Below are 20,346 nucleotides of genomic sequence, written 5' to 3'. Positions count from 1 at the left end.
ACTGTTAAGAAAATGAAAAGCCACAGCCTAGGAGAAAATATTTGCAAATTATGTATCTGATTAAGGACTTGTTTCTAGAATATATAAAGAATTCTTTGTACTCTCTTCAGTGAGACTACATACAACCCAACCAAAAAAATGGTTGAAAGATGTGAATACATAAATATTATATAATGGAATATTACTCAGTCATAAAAAGAATGGTATCTCGCCACTTGGCAATGACGTGGGTGGACCTAGAGAGTGTAATGCTAATAAGAGAAATAAATCAGTCAGGGAAAGGCAGATAACATGGTTTCACTCATATGTGAAATTTAAGAAACAAAACCAACAAGAAAAAGGAAAAAATAAAGAAAGAGAGGCAAACCAAGACACAGACTCTTAACTATAGAGAACACACTGATGACCAGGGCGAAGGTGGGGGCGGTGGGTGAAACAGGTGATGGGGATTAAGAAGGGCACTTGTGATAAGTACCCGGTGATATGGAAGTATTGATTCACTATGTTGTACTCCTAAAACCAGTATTACACTGTATGTTAACTAACTGGAATTTAAATAAAAACTTTAAAAAAAAGATATGAATAGGCATACATTTCACCAAAGAAGATATATGAATGGTTTGTGAAGTCCATAAAAAGGAACTCAATGTCATTAGCCATTAGGGAAATGCAAATTAAATCATGATCAGATATCACTACCCACTCACTAAGATGGCTGTAATAAAAAAATATAGACAGGGGCGCCTGGGTGGCGCAGTTGGTTAAGCGTCCGACTTCAGCCAGGTCGCGATCTCGCGGTCCGTGAGTTCGAGCCCCGCGTCGGGCTCTGGGCTGATGGCTCAGAGCCTGGAGCCTGTTTCCGATTCTGTGTCTCCCTCTCTCTCTGGCCCTCCCCCGTTCATGCTCTGTCTCTCTCTGTCCCAAAAATAAATAAACGTTGAAAAAAAAATTAAAAAAAAATATAGACAATATCAAGAGCTGACGAGGATGTGGATAAACTGGGACCCTCATAAATTACTGGTAGGAATGTAAAATGGTATAGCCACTTTAGAAAACTGTTTTGCCAGTTTCTTAAAATGCTAAGCATAAACTGACTAAATAGCTCAGCAATTCTGTTCCTAGAACTCTACCCAAGAGAAATGAAAACAAAAAGACTTTAACATGAACACTCAGAGTACCATTATTCATATTAGCCCCAAACTGGACAATATCTAAATGGCCATCAGTTGGTGAATGTATAAAAGAGATGTACTGTTCACATACAATGGAATACTATTTGGCAATAAACAGGAATGGACTATTACCTCATTGCTGCAACACAGATGAATCTCAAAAACGTTGTGCTAAGTGAAAGAAGCCAGTGCAAAAAAATACATAGAGTATGATTCCACTTATTGAAATTTCCAAAAAAGGCAAATTTATGGAGACAGAAAGCATAGTGATGGTTTCTTGGAGCAAAAATTGACTACAGATAGGTTCAAGGAAGTTATTTTAGTTCATAGAAATGTTCTAAAACTGGGTTGTGGTGATGGTTGCACCATCATTTAAATTAATTTATTAAATGTATTCATTAAAAATCATTGAATTTTGGGGGCACCTGGATGGCTCAGTCGGTTAAGCATCTGACTCTTTATTTTGGTGGAGGTTGTGATCTCACATGGTTGTGAGATCGAGCCCCATGTTGGGCTCAGCGCTGAGTGTGAAGCCTGCTTGGGATTCTCTCTCTCTCCCTCTGTCTCTGTCCCTCCCCTGCTCGTGTGTACACTCACTCTCTCAAAAAATAAATAAAAATAAACAGTTAAAAAAATCATTGAATTTTTGGGGCGTCTGATAAGCCTCCCACTCTTGATATCAGTTCAGGTCTTGATCTCAGCGTCATGAGTTTAAGCACCATATTGGGCTCTGTGCTAGGCGTGGAGCCCACTTTAAAAAAATCGTTGAGGGGCGCCTGGGTGGCGCAGTCGGTTAAGCGTCCGACTTCAGCCAGGTCACGATCTCGCGGTCCGTGAGTTCGAGCCCCGGGTCGGGCTCTCGGCTGATGGCTCGGAGCCTGGAGCCTGTTTCCGATTCTGTGTCTCCCTCTCTCTCTGCCCCTCCCCCGTTCATGCTCTGTATCTCTCTGTCCCAAAAATAAACGTTGAAAAAAAAAAAATTAAAAAAAAAAAAATCGTTGAACTTTACATTTATAGTGGGTGGATTTTATGGCATTAAACCATCCCTGAAAGCTGCAAAGTGCTCAAAGAATAGTGCTTAAATATTGTCTGTTGGTATTAGGAAGGATATTTTTCTTGTGTATGGCTTTGCCTGTTTGGCCACTACTTTCATGAGCCTCCTTTTTACCTATTTAAATTTTTCATTTTCTTTTAAACTTGGGGGGAGGTGAGGTTCATCATTTCCTTCTCTGTAGCTGATTCGAAAGTATAAGGGTTTTTAATTGGCTGCTAAGGTTTAATGCTAATCCTCCTTAAATGTTGAAGATTGGATTAGATGAGCCACTAAGGTCTCTTCTAGCTTCAGTAGTCTCTCTTTTTCTCCCTCCCCTCCTCCTCCTTTTTCTTTTCTGTTTGAAAATAAGCTCTGTTATCCTCAGTGGCATAATACTTTCCCATTCTTTGGACCACCTACACATCAGAATGTGCTGACATTTGAAATACAACATAATTGTACTTAGCAATACAACATTTCCCCATGACGTCATTGTGACTCTAGTGAGTGCCAGCATGTTCGGAAAATGACTCAGAAGGATGTTCCGTTGGCCCCAGAGGAGAATTTGGATTCTGTGGAAAAACTCAAAGACACTCAGAAAGGAAGGTCATTCAGAAGAGGCTGAGGGCACCTTCTTCCTTGCTCCAGAAGGATCCATTCTCTGCTATTTTCCAAGGAGTTGTCACATGAACTTCATCACTTCTAAGGTATCCATGCTTCTCTCTGGTCCTTATCTTAGTATCTTCTTTAGGTCTGAGAATGCTCAGCATGGGAAAAAAAAGGGCCTTTGAAGTCACTTTATATTGTTACCATTGTTATTCTTGTTTTTCTATCTGTGAATTTAAGAAACATTCTCAGGGTACCTGGGTGGCTCAGTCAATTAAATGTCCAACTCTTGATTTTGGCTCGGGTCATGAGCTCATCATTTGTGAGATCAATTCCCTTGTCAGCATCTGTGCTGACAGCATGGAGCCTGCTTGGGATTCTCTTTCTCTTCTCTCTGCCCCTCCTCTGCTCTCTCTCTGTCTCAAAACAAACAAACAAACAAACAAACATTTTTTAAAGAAGAAACCTTCTAAAAAGCAACCTTTTTAGCAACTTTTTTTATTTCTCCCTTCAGTTTGATAAATTTGGGCATGTGAAATCTAACTTCATCTTCATAAAATCTTGGAATCTCTTCCCACTTGTAAAGCACTGATGCAGGAAAAAGTGAATGAATTTAAGACGAAAGCAATGAAATGTGTAGACATATAAGGAAGATGTGGTATGCTAATGGGTTTCTCTAGTAGATTTAAGTTATCATGTGAGAATTTTTTCCGGATTGAATAGTGCCTTGTCTCATCCTGGTTAACTTCAAACTGACTGGTGTTCTCAGCATCCACTGGGAAGAAGCAACTGAGGCCAGAGTGAGTTTATGTTGAGGATGAGCCAGGAGAGAAGATTCATTCCCAGACAGCAGCTCTGGCCCTCTAGGGCCCTTAGAATCCAGGTTTTGCTCTCCATTTCAAAGCTGCTTCCATAAGAATGCTTTTTTCCTTTAAGTTAATGCCATAGTTGCTGCCGCCATTTTGTCCTGACTCAGTGGTAGACCAGGAAACCAAGTCTTAGTTTGTTCTCTATGGCCCTGGGAAAGATTTTTCTATAGCCTGCCTTGTATGTGTCTCTTGATTTGGTTTAGTTTGTATTTTGAATGTTAGGAGTCTCATTTTTCACATGCACAGGGCTGGGATGAGGGCCATCATGCAGTGTGGGGTCGGCACCTGAGAACAATGAGTGCCCCCTTAAATGTTGCACCCTAGGTACCTTGCTTGCCTCCCCCAGTCCCTTCCCTGACAATGTGTCATAATTTACTGCCTACCAGAAACAATTGCTATTTCCATGGGACTTCATGGTATACTAGATTCTTTCAGTTTGGGTAGTATTAAAAGTGCCTGATATCAAGGTATGTGGTCTCTCTTTGAATGGCCTTCTTTTTGGACATGATTCTACCAGTCAGCCTTTATTGGGGAAACCTTTGGAGTCTGGGGTGGGGAAAATGGGTTAGTATATGTGTAGGGCCTGCCGAGTGCATCTTATAATCCAGAGGAGGAGATAAGAGTGACAGGGTGAGACTGTTACAGTACATTGCTAAGCGGGGTAGTACTGACTTCAGGAGTTGGGTAAAGGGAAGCTCCAAGTGGGCTGAGGTGGTGGAGAGACCGAACTGGCCCCTGCAAGCCCAGGTTGCCTGGGAGAAGTGGAAATGGAAGGACAGCCTTCCAGGATGAATGGCAGGGGTCCCGAGGCAGGACGTGCACGTGGGGAACCATGAGGAAATAAATTTGACCAGAGGAGGAGGAGAGTGTGAGGGTGTGAGGGTGGAAATGGGCCTGGAAGAGACAGTTAGGAAGCCCTAAAAGCCATGCCCTGGAGATCACTGTGAACTTTTGAATGAGACCGTCTAAAGGCAAGTCATGTTGGAAATGAGTTCCAAGCATTTAGAAGGGAGGGAAGGTCAACTTGACTGACAGTCTGAAGAAAAAGAAATTGTGATTGTTTAATCTATCACATAAATGTTATGTGATCAAAGAATTAGATAACAAAGACCCAGATCCTTTTAGAGCAGTAGGGAGTGTGTGATAGTCGTTTGGGTCCAGGGAGTGGCCGATAGGGAGGTTCACAAATGACCCCAAGGTTTGTGGCTTCAGACATGAGACTTCCATGGCGTCACAGAAACGGGTGGGGGGATTATAAAAGAACATCTTTGGGGAGGGAAGCTGGTGAAATCTATTTTAGACAGATGTGTATGGTGAGGGAGCATCTAAATGGAACTGCTTTGTGCTGGACACATGGGGTGAAAGGGAGGGCAGAGCTCAGGGCTTCATGTGTCCCTTTGGGCTCTGCCTAGAGCAGTGGAGTTGGAATCAAGAACGTCAAGAGGGGCGCCTGGGTGGCCCAGTCAGTTAAGTGTCCGACTCTTGATTTCCACTCAGGTCATGATCTCAAGGTTCATGAGATTGACCCCGCATTGGGCTCTGCTCTGACAGTGAAGCCTGCCTGGGATTCTCCCTCTTCCTCTCTTTCTCTGCCCCTCCCCTTCTCACACATATACGTGTGCACTCTCTCTCTAAATAAATAAATAAATAAATAAATAAATAAATAAATAAATAAACAAACATGTTTTTAAAAAAGGAACGTGAATGGGGCGCCTGGGTGGCTCGGGCGGTTGGGTGTCAGACTTCGGCTCAGGTTATGATCTCGCGGTACGTGGGTTCAAGCCCCGTGTCGGGCTCTGTGCTGACAGCTCAGAGCCTGGAGCCTGCTTCTGATTCTGTGTCTCCCTCTCTCTCTGCCCCTCCCCCGCTTGTGCGCTGTCTCTGTCTCTCAAAAATGAATAAGTGTAAAAAAAAAAAAACTAAAAAAAAAAAAAAAGGAACGTGAAGAAATAGATGAGCTCACTGCAGGAGCAAGAGGATGTGGGTGGAGCAGAGCAGAGGGCTAAGCCTTTCTTGGGAGATACTTCAATACCAGAGATCAATAATGTGTGGGAGAGAGAAGTGATAGCCAAGGAAAGCTGGGAAAGTTCTCTGTGGGGAAGTCTAAGGAAGAGTTTAAAGGAGTAAAGCAAAATGCTGCCAAGAGGTCAGAGAGGTTTGGATTGGGATGAGCCTAGACCAAGGACATTACTGGTCGTGCAGGAAAAAGTTTTATAAGGGCAGGGTGGGAGGGGGGCGGAAGATAGATCATAAATATCCAAGAATACACAGATGCAGGAAGGAGACTGTGACTGGTGGTGGGCAGGGGGATAGTCAGATCTAGCAAAGATAATTTCTTTCCTGAGGAAAGAAGGACTTGGGCATATTTGAAACTAGAAAAGAAGACGCCATATACAGAGAGATTTGGAGATGCTGAAGAATGAGGGGAAATAGGGAGAATGATGAACTTCAATGGGAGACGGAAGGGGAATGGGGGCTTGCTTTAGAGAAGACAGCCCTTTTCCTGAGCCTCAGTAGAAGGGCAGTGAAAAATGGGAAGGAGGCTTTCCCAAGAGATGCATGGGACTGGGGTTTCAGGGGAACAGGGAAAGAGCCTCACTGTTTGGTTTTGATCAGGTAGCTCAGAAATGTTAGAAATGTTATGACTCGAGTGAGCTCTGACAGTGTTGATGAATCTAATATTTAAGGCTAAATGCTGATGATGTGTACATTCAATTGTATGATTATATATAATGATGATTTGCCAGGAGCCTGATCATTGATTATCAGTACCTACTTAATAAAGCATTTGCCAGATTTTAAAAGTCCTTAATAGGGGCACCTGGGTGGCCCGGTCGATAACATCTGACTCTTGATTTTAGCTCGGGTCGTGATCTCACAGTCTCAAGATCAAGCCTCGTGTGGGGCTGCAAGCTGAGTGTGGAGCCTCCCTGAGATTCTCTCCCTCTTTCTCCCTCTGCCCTTTCCCACCCCCGCTTGCACACATGTGTGCATGCACTCATACTTTCTCTCTCTCTCTCTCAAAAAAAAGTCCTTAATAGAACCCATCAGAATAAAGTAGGAATCGGCAATCTCACCTTCCATCCCTATCACCCAAGTCTGCCTTCTGTCATAGAAGATTATGTGTAAATGCTACAAGCAGTTAATTGGGATGTTTTCCGCTGTTATTAGAGTTTGGGCAGTCAGAATCTTATGTAATGGGCTTCCTTTCCCTTTGCTGCTTAGGAAAATGCTTCTCACACAGTCCAGGTAAACCTTCCTAGACATGGGGGAAACCTTCCTAGAAAGGGTCCCATGTAAATCTTCAAACCTGGAGTGCGTGGTGGGTGCAGAAGTAGAGCGGGCAGACAAAGAAAGATCAAGGAAGAAAATATTGCAAAATTAGAAAATTCTAGAACTGAACTCCCCAATGTTTCAAGATAAAAGCAGAATATATGAGATCATGTCTGTGAGGGTAGCTGGGGCGTGATAATGTGGTACGAAAACAAAGAGCATTATTATATAGAGTTATATAAACCTGGACCAGGACTTCATTCTGACCTACCTTTGAGTCCCAGGTCTGCCGCCTTCTAGATGTGTGCTCATCTGTAAACAAATATAATAATAATGTCTAGTGTACTGAGAGGATGGGATAATATTTAGACAGCCATAGAAGAGTGGGTGCCAGTCATCCCTGGCACTGTCGACCAATGGTTTAATTCTTTCACCAAATTAACCAGTGACTTCCTGAGTCTGAATTTATCATTTGTATTTCCTAGTTCTAGGTAAGTGAATTTAGCTGTGGGCAGCCTACTCTAGACACTACTGGAGATTCAGCATGCATGAGAACGGGGTCTCTCACACATATTTAATCAGACATTGTCTAACAAAGGAAGCAATTGATGCCCCATTCACAATGTTTTTAAACCTATATAAAGAGTCATTGATTCAGAACAGTTGCTAGGCCCGTGACAATGTGTGTTTGTTGGTTCCCATGGAGACCACCCTGCTGGCTGTTCTGTGATGGAGCCTTAATTATACACTGGGATTGCCAGGGAGCCTTCAGAGCTGTCTCCATAACAACATCTCCCTGTGTAGTAACAGACCGCCATCCTGAACTGTGTTTCCTCTATAGGGGTTGCTCTTAAAAGGGGTGAGAAGATCTACTGGTAAGTTTCAGCCTCTGATGGATTTATCCTTATGAAGATCTCTTAAAAGGATAAGAATTTTTCTGAGTTTTGACTAGCTGTCTCTCCGGCTGTTTTGCCAGATCTTGGGAGCACAGACTAATGTCTTTCTTTTTTCAAAGACATGTTGACATTTCTCTTGACCTATTGCCAAGATATTGAACCAAGAAGGAGTCTTGGCAATGTCAGTTTACCGGGTAAAATTAAGCCTGTTTTGTGTATAGGATGAACTTGTAAAAGCATTGTCAACAGATGCTGTGAGGGTTCGATGTTTGGAATTAAAAAAAAAATTTTTTTTAATGTTTATTTATTTTTGAGACAGAGAGAGACAGAGCATGAACGGGGGAGGGTCAGAGAGAGCGGGAGACACAGGATCGGAAGCAGGCTCCAGGCTCTGAGCCATCAGCCCAGAGCCCGACACGGGGCTCGAACTCACGGCCCGTGAGATCGTGACCTGAGCCGAAGTCGGAAGCTCAACCGACTGAGCCACCCAGGCGCCCCGATGTTTGGAATTTTAAAATGTCTCCAAGACCATTGATAAAACTCTTGCCATTTCTGGTAGAAATTTTTTTCTAAAGAAGAAGGAACAGCTTAGTGTCTTTTAATATGGGATCACACAAATTTCGTGTCTTCTAAATAACATAATTGTTTACTCTTTGCTTAAGTTTTTAGATGTATTTGTACAGAAGTTTCAAGGCTTGATTTTGAATCATAAGTTGAACTTTTGAGGAGGTGACAAGTAAACACATCTTTCAGGCTCAGGAATGAGACTTCTTAGGTTCAGTATCCGGCATGCACGAGTATACACATACGTGCGGGTGTGCACACACACACAAAGAAGACACTATGGGAAATCCTGGGAGTAGAGTTATGATGCCCATCACGTTTTGCTCTCACTAGGTCGTCTATGCTGAACAGTGTTAGTTCTCTCCCTCTTCCTACTCTGTTGCTACTGTTACCCCTTCCCTGCCCCACCCAGTTTTATTGTGATATAATTGACATATAACTATTAGCTTAAGGTGCACAACATGATGATTTGATTTTGTATATACCGCGAAACAATCACTGTAACAAGTTTACATCCATCACCTCACGTAGTTACAGAAAACTAGGGAACGCTTCATGAATTTGTGTGTCATCCTTGTGCAGGGGGGCCATGCTAATCGTTTTCGGTAATGTTCCAAATTTAGTACATATGGTGCCAAAGTGGACACAGTTACTTCCTTTCCTTTATTTTCCTCATCATTCTTGTCATCGTCACCGCCTGTTGGGTGTGGAGAGCCTGTTACTGTCTTTCCACACTTACTGAATGGGGAAAGGGAATCAGGAAAGAGGAGCCTCCCCGACTCGGTCTTCCCTCTAATCAGCCCAAGACTCCACCTCTCTTGCTGGGACAGTGAAAAGCTCATTTGAGGGGCACCTGGGTGGCTCAGTCCATCTTCAGCTCAGGTCATGATCTCGCGATTCATGACTTTGAGCTCCGCATTGGGCTCACCGCTGTTAGCACAGAGCCGGCTTCAGATCCTCTGTCCCCCCTGTCTCTGGCCCTCCCCTGCTTGTGCACTGTCTCTCAAAAATAAATAAATGTTAGAAGAAAAAAGAAGAAAAGAAAAGAAAAGCTCACTTGAAGAGATAACTTCCTGCACAGCAGTTAGTGATTCTCATGTCTTCCTCCCTCCGTTGTTATTCAGCACCGTAACACGTCAGGAATGGTTTGATGAAAATAAATTATTAAACCCAACAAAGCTGTGAAATGTGACTTTTCTGTCAGAAGAGTGTGCTTAAAAATCTAACTATGGCTATGACCTAATTAAATCACTTTTCTTTCACAGTTTAGGCAGCTCTGGCAATGAGAATAACTTTTCATGGAAAATTAAAACCTAGAGGCAGAGCATAATTTCCTTTACAGTCTCTAGCTGGGCAACAAAAACAGCACGTGGGGATGTCTTTCCATGACATCACTGCTGAAGCGACAGGAACTTGAAGTGGCAAGTTCAGGAGCTGCCTTGTTGTTGTGGAGCTGTATGGAAACAGTCAGCAAAGAATTTAGTTATCTGGGAATTATCCGTTCATGAATAAGGTTTTCCCAGAGGGCACAGGGGAGGGGACATACAGTTATGGATTAGAGAAAAAAAATTAAATTCCATTTCCTATTGTCAGAATAATTCATAGAGAGGGATGCTAACGGACATTTTGCTACGTTGGATAAGGTTGTTGTTTTCTTGTTTCCAGTTATGAACTCCTAATTCTTTCCTCAGCTATTTTTAGTGCCATTGACCATCACAGTGTTCTCTGCTGCAAAAATATGATAACAATGCTCGCTTTCACAACTTTTGACCTGAATGAATTTGTATCAGTTCATTTACTAAGGAAATACCCTGAATTTCTACAAATTTCCTGGCTCCACGGTTTATATATAAAAATTTTCAAGTCTATTTATTTATTTTGAGAGAGAGAGAGAGAGAGAGAGAGAGGAGAGAGAAAGAGCACAAGCAGGGGAGGGGCAGAGGGAGACAGAATCCCAAGCAGGCTCTGCACAGTCAGCGCGGAGCCTGACACGGGGCTCGAACTCACGAATGGTGAGATCATGAACTGAGCCAGAATCAAGAGTTGGAAGCTTAACCGACTGAGCCACCCAGGCATTCCTGTTTATAATTTAACGTAACTGAAATTAAAGTGATTTTTGCGACACAAAGTCCAGTTAATTAGGAGTGTTCACAAGGCCTCTGCTGGATACACTGGCGAGTACTCTGTTCACTGTAGGATAGGATTGCATACACGAGTGCTGAGTAAATGCCTGAATCTGCTGATGTTATTTTACACATCTTTGCAGGTTTGTGCCCTCGCGTCAGAGACAGGGAAAGGCGGAATTCTGCTCGTTACCTCATGCAGTACCTCCAGCTGCCCCCAGTAATGCTCTCCTTCTCTGGATGCACCCATTCCTTCCTTTGTGCATTTATCATTTCCTTGTAAAGACCCTCCCTCCGTATCCCTAAAATTAAGTTCTCCGAGGTGTGGCCCAACACAGGGTGATCAGCAAAGAGCTCCCCTGTATGTGCCCAAACCAGAGGGTGGACTGTGTGGGCAGAAATGAGTTGCCTGGGTCACGAGAGAAGGAGCTGCCGTAGTCAAAGCTAATACAGTGAAACCTTCCTTGGGAAATTCAAAGGTACAGACTCTTATGATGGGAAGGCAGAGTTTTGACACAAATAGAAAGGAGTAACGTGGATTTGAAAGACCTGTGGTGATGTTTTTGTTTCTATGTAAGTAAATGTGTCTGTAAGCAGGTTGTTCTTGTTTATATGGATCCCAAATAGCAAGTCAGTCAAATACCCAGCAAGAAAAGTTTTTTTCAGTCAACAGTGAATTGCCTGGTACCATGTAAACACAGCTAATGTTAGATTTGTCATTTAATTACGTTGTTTCTGTGCCCTTCTAGGGGGTCTTGAGGGGGTGGTAGTTGTAAGGGGAACAGGATCTCCCAGGCTACACCTCCACATCTGTCTTCTCCTCCTGGGACTTCCGGAGGCTGGGGGGTCTGCACAGGGAGCAGACCCCCCAGTCACATCTGTCTCCAAGGAAAATTCCACCTCGTTTCTTTTCTGCTTCGTCTCAGGCCATTATTCCCTACTTGGGGTTTGTGTGTTTTCTGTACAGTTTCCAGATGCACGATGTTTGGCCCAGAATGTGGTAGGTGATTAGTCAAGAGTTGATAAAATACCCACCACTTTCCCTCACCTCCATGTCAGGAGAAGAAAAAGAAGGACAAGGATCAGGCAAATTAGAAAAATCAAAATAATCAGATCACTCCTTCCCAGCCAGCCACCTGGGTGTGAGCCTGTGAGCCCAAGGAGGTCAGGGAATGTCTTTTTTTCTTTTTTGAAGTTTATCTATTTTGAGAGGGCGGGGGGAAGAGGTGTGTGCACACAAGCGAGGGGGCACGCAGAGAGAGGGGGAGAAAGAATCCCAAGCAGGCTCTGTGCCATCAGCGTAAAACCCAACGTGGGGCTCAATCATATGACAGTGAGATCATGACCTGAGCCGAAATCAAGAGTCGGAGGCTTAACTCAAGGTTATATTCCTAACACCTGGCAGAGTGTCCCCACTCGCCATTAACGTGCCCAAATAAGGTGCAAAGTGTCGGGGGTTTTCCCAGGCGCAAAATTTGAACTGTAAAGAATTTGGTGAGTATTAAAGTGCCTCTTCCATTTTTTTTTTTATTGAAACTGGAATTAGGAGTCATTGTTTTCAAGTCTCTGGGTAGTCTTTTGTACAATGACTACCCCTCCCCCTAAAAAAGAAACAAGATTGTCACACTGTGTTAGTTTTAATTCTAAGAAGGAATTCAAGGATCCAGTCACCTGTTATTATCTCTGCACTGCCCTCTCTCCCCCAGAAAGGATTTTCACCTGTGAAAACAAATGTTTTTCTTTAGGTGAGAGTTAAGAGGTGTTCTCTTGACTTTGGTCCCTGTACTCTTGCAAATCATTACCTTACGGATGCTGCAGTAAGCATGGTCAACCCTACTATCCCAAATTGCCGAATGTTTGCACCGTTAGGCTGTGCTGTTCAGATCTCTTTACCGTTCTCCGTGCACCCTTAAAATATTAGGATTTCGAGTTCAGCACTTTCAGGGGGAGGTGTTTGGTGGTTATTCAGTGTCACCTTTCATTGGAGTATATAAGTTTTGCCTTTCAAGAATAGCTAGAACTCTTGAGAAATTAGAAAAAGAGTTAACTCCAGGGAACTGAGGGAGTAGGTGGGTGTCTTCTCGAATCCCCCACTGCAGCCAGCCCAGCTCCGAGCCCATTCTGGGTGATTAATAGATACTTCTTCACGGAAGTACTCCCTGGCCCAGCATCAGAGTTGAGCTACAGCTGCGTGAACCACTCAGACCTCACCAAGTCCTGATGCGTCTTCTGGGGAGTCAGTCATGGTTATTCACATTTTCCTCAACTTATACTCAGGCAGGCTGTTGACTGTTCACTCTGAGAATTATGTAATGCATAACTGGCTTTTGATACTCATGCTTTATTTATTTGTTTGTTTATTTATGAGAGAGAGAGTACGTGCATGAGCAGGGGAGGGGGAAAGGGAGAGGAAGAGAGTCTTAAGCAGGCTCTTCACCCGGTGCAGAGCCCGACTCAGGGCCCCGCCTCACCACCATGAGATCATGACCTGAGCTGAAATCAGGAGTCTTGGATGCTGAACTGACTGAGCCACCCAGGTGCCCCTCAATACCCATGCTTCTTAAGAGGTTTTTCTATTTCCTGAAAATTTTTTTTCACGTTGCTCTATTGGAACATGTAACATTCAGCAGATTTATTCAGCAGCAATTTATAAAGTGCTGAGACAGTAGAGAGTTGTGATAGATAGCCCAGCTCTCAGGAGACAGAAAGACCTGGATCAGAATTCCATTCTAGCAGTGCAACCTTGGAAAGATTACTTAGCCTTCGTATGGATCAGCTTTCTCATCTGTAAAATGGAAATCATTGTATGACTTCACAGAAATGTTGCAGGGATTGTAGGAAATAATGTGTGTTGCACATTTTATGTTCGCGAGGACAGCATTACTTGCAAACAATGAGCCTTTCCTTCGCCGATGGAGAAACATTGGACGTGTTGTTTGCATTTTGAGTTCAGCTACAATTTGAGAGCTGCTGATTCGTGTTGATAGAGAGCCTTCACGTATGCTCTGTTCCATTTTCCCATTCTGGTGTCAAGAGAAATTCAAAATGACCAGATCCAAGTAACACCACAGGTTTCAAAGTGCTTTTTTCAATTTTTCAAATGACTCAGAGAATCTGTTTTTTCTAACATTTTGGAAGTTCTACCCAGGTGTTTATTTAAAAAAGAAGCAGCAAGAAAAAGAGGATCAGCCCTAAATATTGTTGGCCGGGTCTTCAGTAGGGAAATTGCAGCTGTCTGCCCTGTACTAGCTTGGTTGTAAGAGAATGGGGAAATGAGAGGCAAGTGGTGTCCAATCTGATGTGGAGCCACATACCCACCAGAATGGCTAAAATTCTAGACACTGACAATACCAAATGTTGGGGAGGATACACAGTAACATTTCTGGTTTAGAAAACACTAAGGCTAAACTTTAGAAAAAGAGGTGTGTGTTACAACAGAGCAGTCCCACACCTGGCTTATGTCTGGGAGAGTACACTTTATCTCTCTCATCTACTTCTAATGGATGTATTTTGCCTGTAACCCCTGCTTCTTTAAGCTTCTTAAAAATTCTCACCAGAACAAGTCAGGGAATGAATAAAATCCCTAATCCCCTTTAAAATTTTTTTTTAAGTGAAAGTCTAAGGGGCACCTGGGTGGCTCAGTCGGTTAAGCATCCGACTTCGTCTCAGGTCATGATCTCATGTCTTGTGAGTTCGAGCCCTGCATCGGGCTCTGTGCTGACAGCTCAGAGCCTGAAGCCTGCTTTGGATTCTGTGTCTCCCTTTCTGTCTGCTCCTTCCCTGTTCACGCTCTGTCTCTCCTTCAAAAATGAACATTCCAAAAAAAATTTTTTTTAATTAAAAAAAAGAAAGACTAAAATTTAATCCCTGAGAAACACTTTATAGAGGATTCCTTTCTTATAGAGGGGAAAACTGAAATCCAGAAAGGGCAGCTGGCCCACCTGAGGTCACTCAGGGAGTCTCTGACCCCCAGGACTCCCCCACAGACATGGGCACAAAAACAGAGGCCCACGAGAGTGGCATGAGCTCTTTTGAAGTCCAGGATGACCTCTGGCATGCTGATCAAACCAGATACCCAGTCTTCCTGAAACCAGCTGCCTGCTTCCCTAAGTAAAAAAAATTCCATAGGGTTTTTTAATTTTTATTATTTTCATTTTTTTATTTTTATTATTATTTTTTTAATGTTTATTTATTTTTGAGACAGAGGGAGACAGAACATGAATGGGGGAGGGTCAGAGAGAGAGGGAGACACAGAATCTGAAGCAGGCTGCAGGTTCTGAGCTGTCAGCACAGAGCCCGACACGGGGCTCGAACTCATGGACCGTGAGATCATGACCTGAGCCGAAGTCGGACGCTTAACCGACTGAGCCACCCAGGCGCCCCAAGGCTTTTTTTTTAATACCTGCTAGGAGAAAAGGGGTTCCCAACTATTGAGTTTTTTTTTTTTTTTTCTTTCCTCTCTCTGTTTCTTTCAGCTTTAACGGTGGCCACTACTCACCTCACTTGGTGCTCTAATTGATACCCAGGGGCTTAGAGTTTGCTGACTTGTTTGTACTGTTCCTTCTATGTAGAACGCCCTTCCCAAACTTCCTCACCCAGTAATTCTTATCTGTCCCAGATTAACACGGGCATTGCCTCGGTGTGGGGCTTGTTCCGTGGTATCCAGAGTGTACTCGTAATCTCAGCACTTAGCGTGTTATATTGATACAATTTGCTTGGTCACCTTCTGGAGCAGCTGTCCTGGAATAGGGTGCCGCGAGGGCAGGTTCTGGACTTCCATTTTCGCCTCTCTAGCGCCCGGGGAGGTGCTTGGTGCGTGTCATTTAGCCTCTGCTCCATTCCAGCAATAACTCAAAGCCTTTTTCCTTTTTCACTTCTAATTCGGTGACAGCTTCTTCTGAAACTGTTAGTCCTTGTTTTTTTAACTTTCATTTTTTTTTAACTCTCCAAAAGAGCAAGGAATAATGTCTTTTCTCAGGCTGCCATTACAAAATACCACAGACTGGGCGGCTTAAGCAACAGATATTTATTTCTCACAGTTCTGGAGGCCACCAGTACATGACCAAGGTTGGATTGGTGTCTGGAGGAAGCTCTCTCCTTGGGTTGCAGATGGCTGCCTTCTGGCTGTGTCTTCACATGGCAGAGAGAGAGAGAGAGAGAGAGCGAGCGAGCTCTCTGGTCTCTTCTTACAAGGTCACTAAGCCCATCATGAGGACCCCCCTCACCCATGACCTCATCTAGCCCTGATTACCTTCCAAAGGCCCCATCTCCACATTGGAAGTTAGGGCTTAAACATATGAATGGGGGGAGGGAGAAGTCCATAGAGAGGAGCTTGCTGACATTTTGCAGTGGGTGCCAACTTGTCCAGCAATAGCTCAAAGCCTTCGCGGTTTGTGTGAATCCCTCTGGTGGAACTGAGCAGACGTGGTGAGTCTTGCACAAGCTTTGTACATTCCTCAGGAGTTGTCACTCTCAGATCGTGCAGAATCGAGTGTGACTGGACCTGGAGCCAGGGCACCGCCCATGACCTCACAGCCTCACTTCTCCCGAGTGGTATTTCTTCAGGAATTACTGGGATTAAGGAAGGAGGCAGGTTGTAAGTAGCAAAAGGGTTTTTCCCAAATGGGCACCATGTTTCTTTAAACATGGCAAGGAGGTCCTGCTGTATGTATTTTGGCAAATCTGTTCTTCCACCTCTAGTATTAATAAGGGTAACAATGGCATGAATTGAACTTCTGTCAAAAGGAGATGAACAAAAGCCTCATGGTCTTGGAGTAAATATAATTATGGTGCTTTTATTTAAAGCTCCTTTGAGCTTAAATTTATTTCATTTCTAAAAATACACTTCAGAGATTAGATCTATCCTTTGAGTGAATCAAAACAACTTAGAAAATTAAACACCTTAGCCACATGCCCTTCCTTTCCAGAAGCACAGAGTACTGTTTAGCTTTGGGAGACTGATGGAACTTTTTAATCAGCAGGACAAAATCTAAAAAATAACTTTGTCAGAAACCCATCCTTCTAAAGGTAAGTCTGTGAGAAGATGGGTACATTTACTGAGTAAGATGAAACTGAGAAAGTTGAGGGAATGTTCCAGAATGAAGAATCTACTAACTCTATGCCAGGCTGTCCCTGAAATGAGTTTGAGAGGAAATTGGGGCTATCTCAAATTCTCCATTTGTCTTCAACAGTGGGATGTTCTAAGTACGTCAACATTATACTTGGCATATTTACAGCCCCTTTACTTGATAGAAAATCCAACAAATCAGGTATTTTAGGATGAGCTGAAGTGGAATGCCAACAGGGATAAAAAGAAGCCCTCCAAAGGTACCAGGAAACACCTCGTCAGTGTACATATTAATATGGGCGCTTGAGAAATATGAATACTGAAGAGAAAAGTCTGACACGTGGGGGAAGAGCTAACACCTTCTGCACAGCTGTGCCAGGAAGTTACAAGTCCCAAGAGAAAACATGTCCAAAGGGCCACAGATTTTTGAAGTTACAACCAAAGGACCGATGTCAGATGGTGTGACAAGATGCACAGGTCTTTTCAGTACATAGCATGTGTTGGACACTTCAAAGTCTGGGTACTTAAACTCTACTGCCCACGCCTCTTCCCTTCTGGGAATGTAGACTAAGAGAATTCATGCACAAGGACTAGTAGGCAAGTGGGAAACAAAGTTGAGTTGAAAATGTCAACCCTGGTTTAGAGACTTAAGGCTTTCTGCTCCTTATAGGGGGCATGGCTTCCTTCCCATCCTCCAATCCCACCCCGAACAGGTGGAGACAGAAACTCCGGAGAATTTTATTGCTTGGATTCAAGAGAAGAGAGAAACCATATAAAGTCTGGGTTTTGTGCTTGAAGCCCTGGAATCCCACCAACAAGTGTAACGAGCCTCAATAAATGTACAGCAAGATACGTAAGTCTTCCCATCAGAATGAACTTGGATGAGAGTAAAAGGCCAGGAGGCCGAAGAGTTTCCTTCCTGATGGGCAGAGAGAATCATGAGGAAGAACTTGTTCCTCTCACCACCGGCTGTCTTATTAATCCCCAACAGTTGCATCATATTTGAAACTGTGTCTGAAGAGAAAGACACTGTGCCTTTAAGAAAGTCCTGTTGCCCCAGATTGGTGTGTATATGTATGTACATATGTGTGTGTGTGTGTGTGTGTGTGTGTGTGTGTATATATATATATATATATATATATATATATATATATATTTAATATATCTTTTTAATATATATTTGATGTATATTATATATATTAATATATTTTTAATTATATATATGTATAACCCTAGACTATGATAAAAGAACAAAGGTAATTAAAATTGTAATGATGAGGGGCGCCTGGGTGGCGCAGTCGGTTAAGCGTCCGACTTCAGCCAGGTCACGATCTCGCGGTCCGTGAGTTCGAGCCCCGCGTCGGGCTCTGGGCTGATGGCTCAGAGCCTGGAGCCTGCTTCTGATTCTGTGTCTCCCTCTCTCTCTGCCCCTCCCCCGTTCATGCTCTGTCTCTCTCTGTCCCCCCAAAAATAAATAAACGTTGAAAAAAATTTTTAAAAAATAAAAAAAATAAAAAAAATAAAATTGTAATGATGAATTAATAAGATTGTTCTTCTGATACCTGGCAAAAGGAATAACTCATTGCGCACTTGAATGAGGCGATGCCGAAGATTATTAATAGCCAAGCCCAGAGTTTAGCTTGGGTTGTCTCTCACTAATAATTACACTGATCGGGGCACCTGGGTGGCTCAGTTGGTTAAGCATCTGACTTCGGCTCATGTCATGATCTTGCAGTTCATGGGTTTGAACCCCATACTGGGCCCTGTGCTGACAGCTCAGAGCCTGGAGCCTGCTTTGGATTCTGTGTCTCCCTCTGTCTCTGTCCCTCCCCCACTCATGCTTTCTCTCTCTCTATCTCTCTCTCTCTCAAAAATAATAATAATTACATTGATCATGGGGCTCCTGGGTGGCTCATTCGGTTGAGCAACCGACTCTTGATTTCGGCTCAGGTCCTGATCCCAGGGACGTGGATCAAGTCTCATGATGGCTCTGTGCTGAGTGTGGAGCCTGCTTGAGATTCTCTGTCTCTGTCTCTCTTTCTCTCTCTCTCCCTCCGCCCCTCTTCCTCGCCTATGCTTGCTCTCTCTCTCTCTCTAAAATAAAAAGTAATAATAATAATTATTACACTGATCATTATAATAAATCATAGGATTGATAATAAGGGTTAATTGAACATTTTGAAATTGTCAAGTGGATTCTCAGTCTTAGCTGAGGTGTTTGTCTGGTGGACTTGGAATAGTTCCTTGGGTCCTAGGTGAAAAAAGAGATAATCTGCTCTCAGTTTATAAATTTTTATTGTCTTACTCTTTACCCTAAAAGGAAGGTCTATTAGTAATATTCACAGGTGAGTCTTCGACACAGACAGACTCCAGGCCAGTCTGACATATGCCTTCCGCTCCTTGGTCTGTGAGGGAGTTACAGCCTGCCCTTCTTTGGAGATGTGGCTGTGCCAAGCTGTCCCACACCAGCTGGACAGAGTAGTTCTTGAGACAGTGCTGGAGTTGGGGGGGTGGGGGTGGTTATAGAGATCTCCTCACATTTTCATGGTCAAGCATATCACCTGGTGATCCGTTCACATGTAGATGTTGTTCGGTAGGTCTGGGGTGGGGCCTGGGATTCTGCATTTCCTACAGGCTCCCAGGTGTAGATGGCAAGGGCATGCAAGACATCTGGTGTTCAGTCTGCCCAGCACTTTCCCTCCCTCCCCCCAGGGAAATGTTCCTTCCTTGATTCTAACCATGAAGTTCAAGGATGAACTTCCACACTCTTACATTCCTCTGCTCCCCTAGCCATGGTCAGTTGGTCCAGGAGACAATCAGAATTTTCCTGACATTTTTGGACTTGCAATCAGAGTGAACCAGCTGCAGATGCTCCCTGAGGAGCTCTTTCTAGCCTCCTGGAGGTAATTGGGCAAAGAAGCAGAGAAGAGGAGCAGAGAATGTCTCTGTGCTTCTCCCGTCCGGGGTCCAAGTGCCCTTAATATATCAAAAGGGATTTAAAAATAAGATTTTAGGGCACTGGGTGGCTCAGTTGGTTGAGCGTCTGACTCATGGTTTTGGCTCAGGTTATGATAACAAGTCGAGCCCCATGTCAGGCTGTGTTCTGTGGCGTCTGCTTAAGATTATCTCTCTCTCTTCCTCTGACCCTCTGCCCTGCTTGTGCTTTCTCTCTCTCTCTCTAAAACAAATAACAAAAAAACAAGACTGTGACTTACCAGCACTGATGACTAGTGCAGTTCTGGAAAGTATATTGGCCACTTACCTTACGTGGGTCTCTGTTGGCATGTCCTGAACATACAAAGATGGATAGTGCATGCCCCGGTTGGGGAGACCACACATTTCCATAGTTTAACATGTACAATGTCAAGGGGCATGAAAGTCACTGGAAGAAGTGCCTGATCCACTTAGATGTGTGGATGGGGCGAGGCAGGGGGGAAGGTCCAGAAAATGTTTTCTAGAAATGGATTTTCTTTCTTTTTTTTTTTTTAATGTTTATTTATTTTGAGAGAGAGAGAGAGAGCTCAGGGGAGGGGCAGAGAGAGAGAGGGAGAGAAAGAATCCCAACCAGGCTCCACTCTGTCATTATGGAACCCAACATGGGGCTCAGTCGCACAAACCAACCATGAGATCATGACATGAGCTGACATCAAGAGTGGGACACTTGGGGTGCCTGGGTGGCTCAGTCAGTTAAGCATATGGCTTTGGTTCAGGTGGTGAGTTTGTGAGTTTGAGCCCTGTGTTGG

General features: G+C 43.7%; 1 protein-coding gene and 1 non-coding gene across 5 annotated transcripts in view; one reads left to right on the top strand and one right to left on the bottom strand.

The window, feature by feature from the left end:
- Positions 1–20,346, top strand: part of TMEM241 (transmembrane protein 241) — a 137,283-nt gene that overhangs the window by 81,628 nt on the left and 35,309 nt on the right. The window lies entirely within an intron of this gene.
- On the bottom strand, positions 8,951–9,060 carry LOC123588676. The gene has a single exon (XR_006707977.1). It is a non-coding gene; the product is annotated as a U6 spliceosomal RNA (small nuclear RNA).

This window comes from Leopardus geoffroyi, chromosome D3 (assembly GCF_018350155.1).
Source record: "Leopardus geoffroyi isolate Oge1 chromosome D3, O.geoffroyi_Oge1_pat1.0, whole genome shotgun sequence".
Lineage (NCBI taxonomy): Eukaryota > Metazoa > Chordata > Mammalia > Carnivora > Felidae > Leopardus > Leopardus geoffroyi.
The sequence above is the reverse complement of the archived record's forward strand: the minus strand, read 5'-3'. Positions and strand labels throughout refer to the sequence as shown.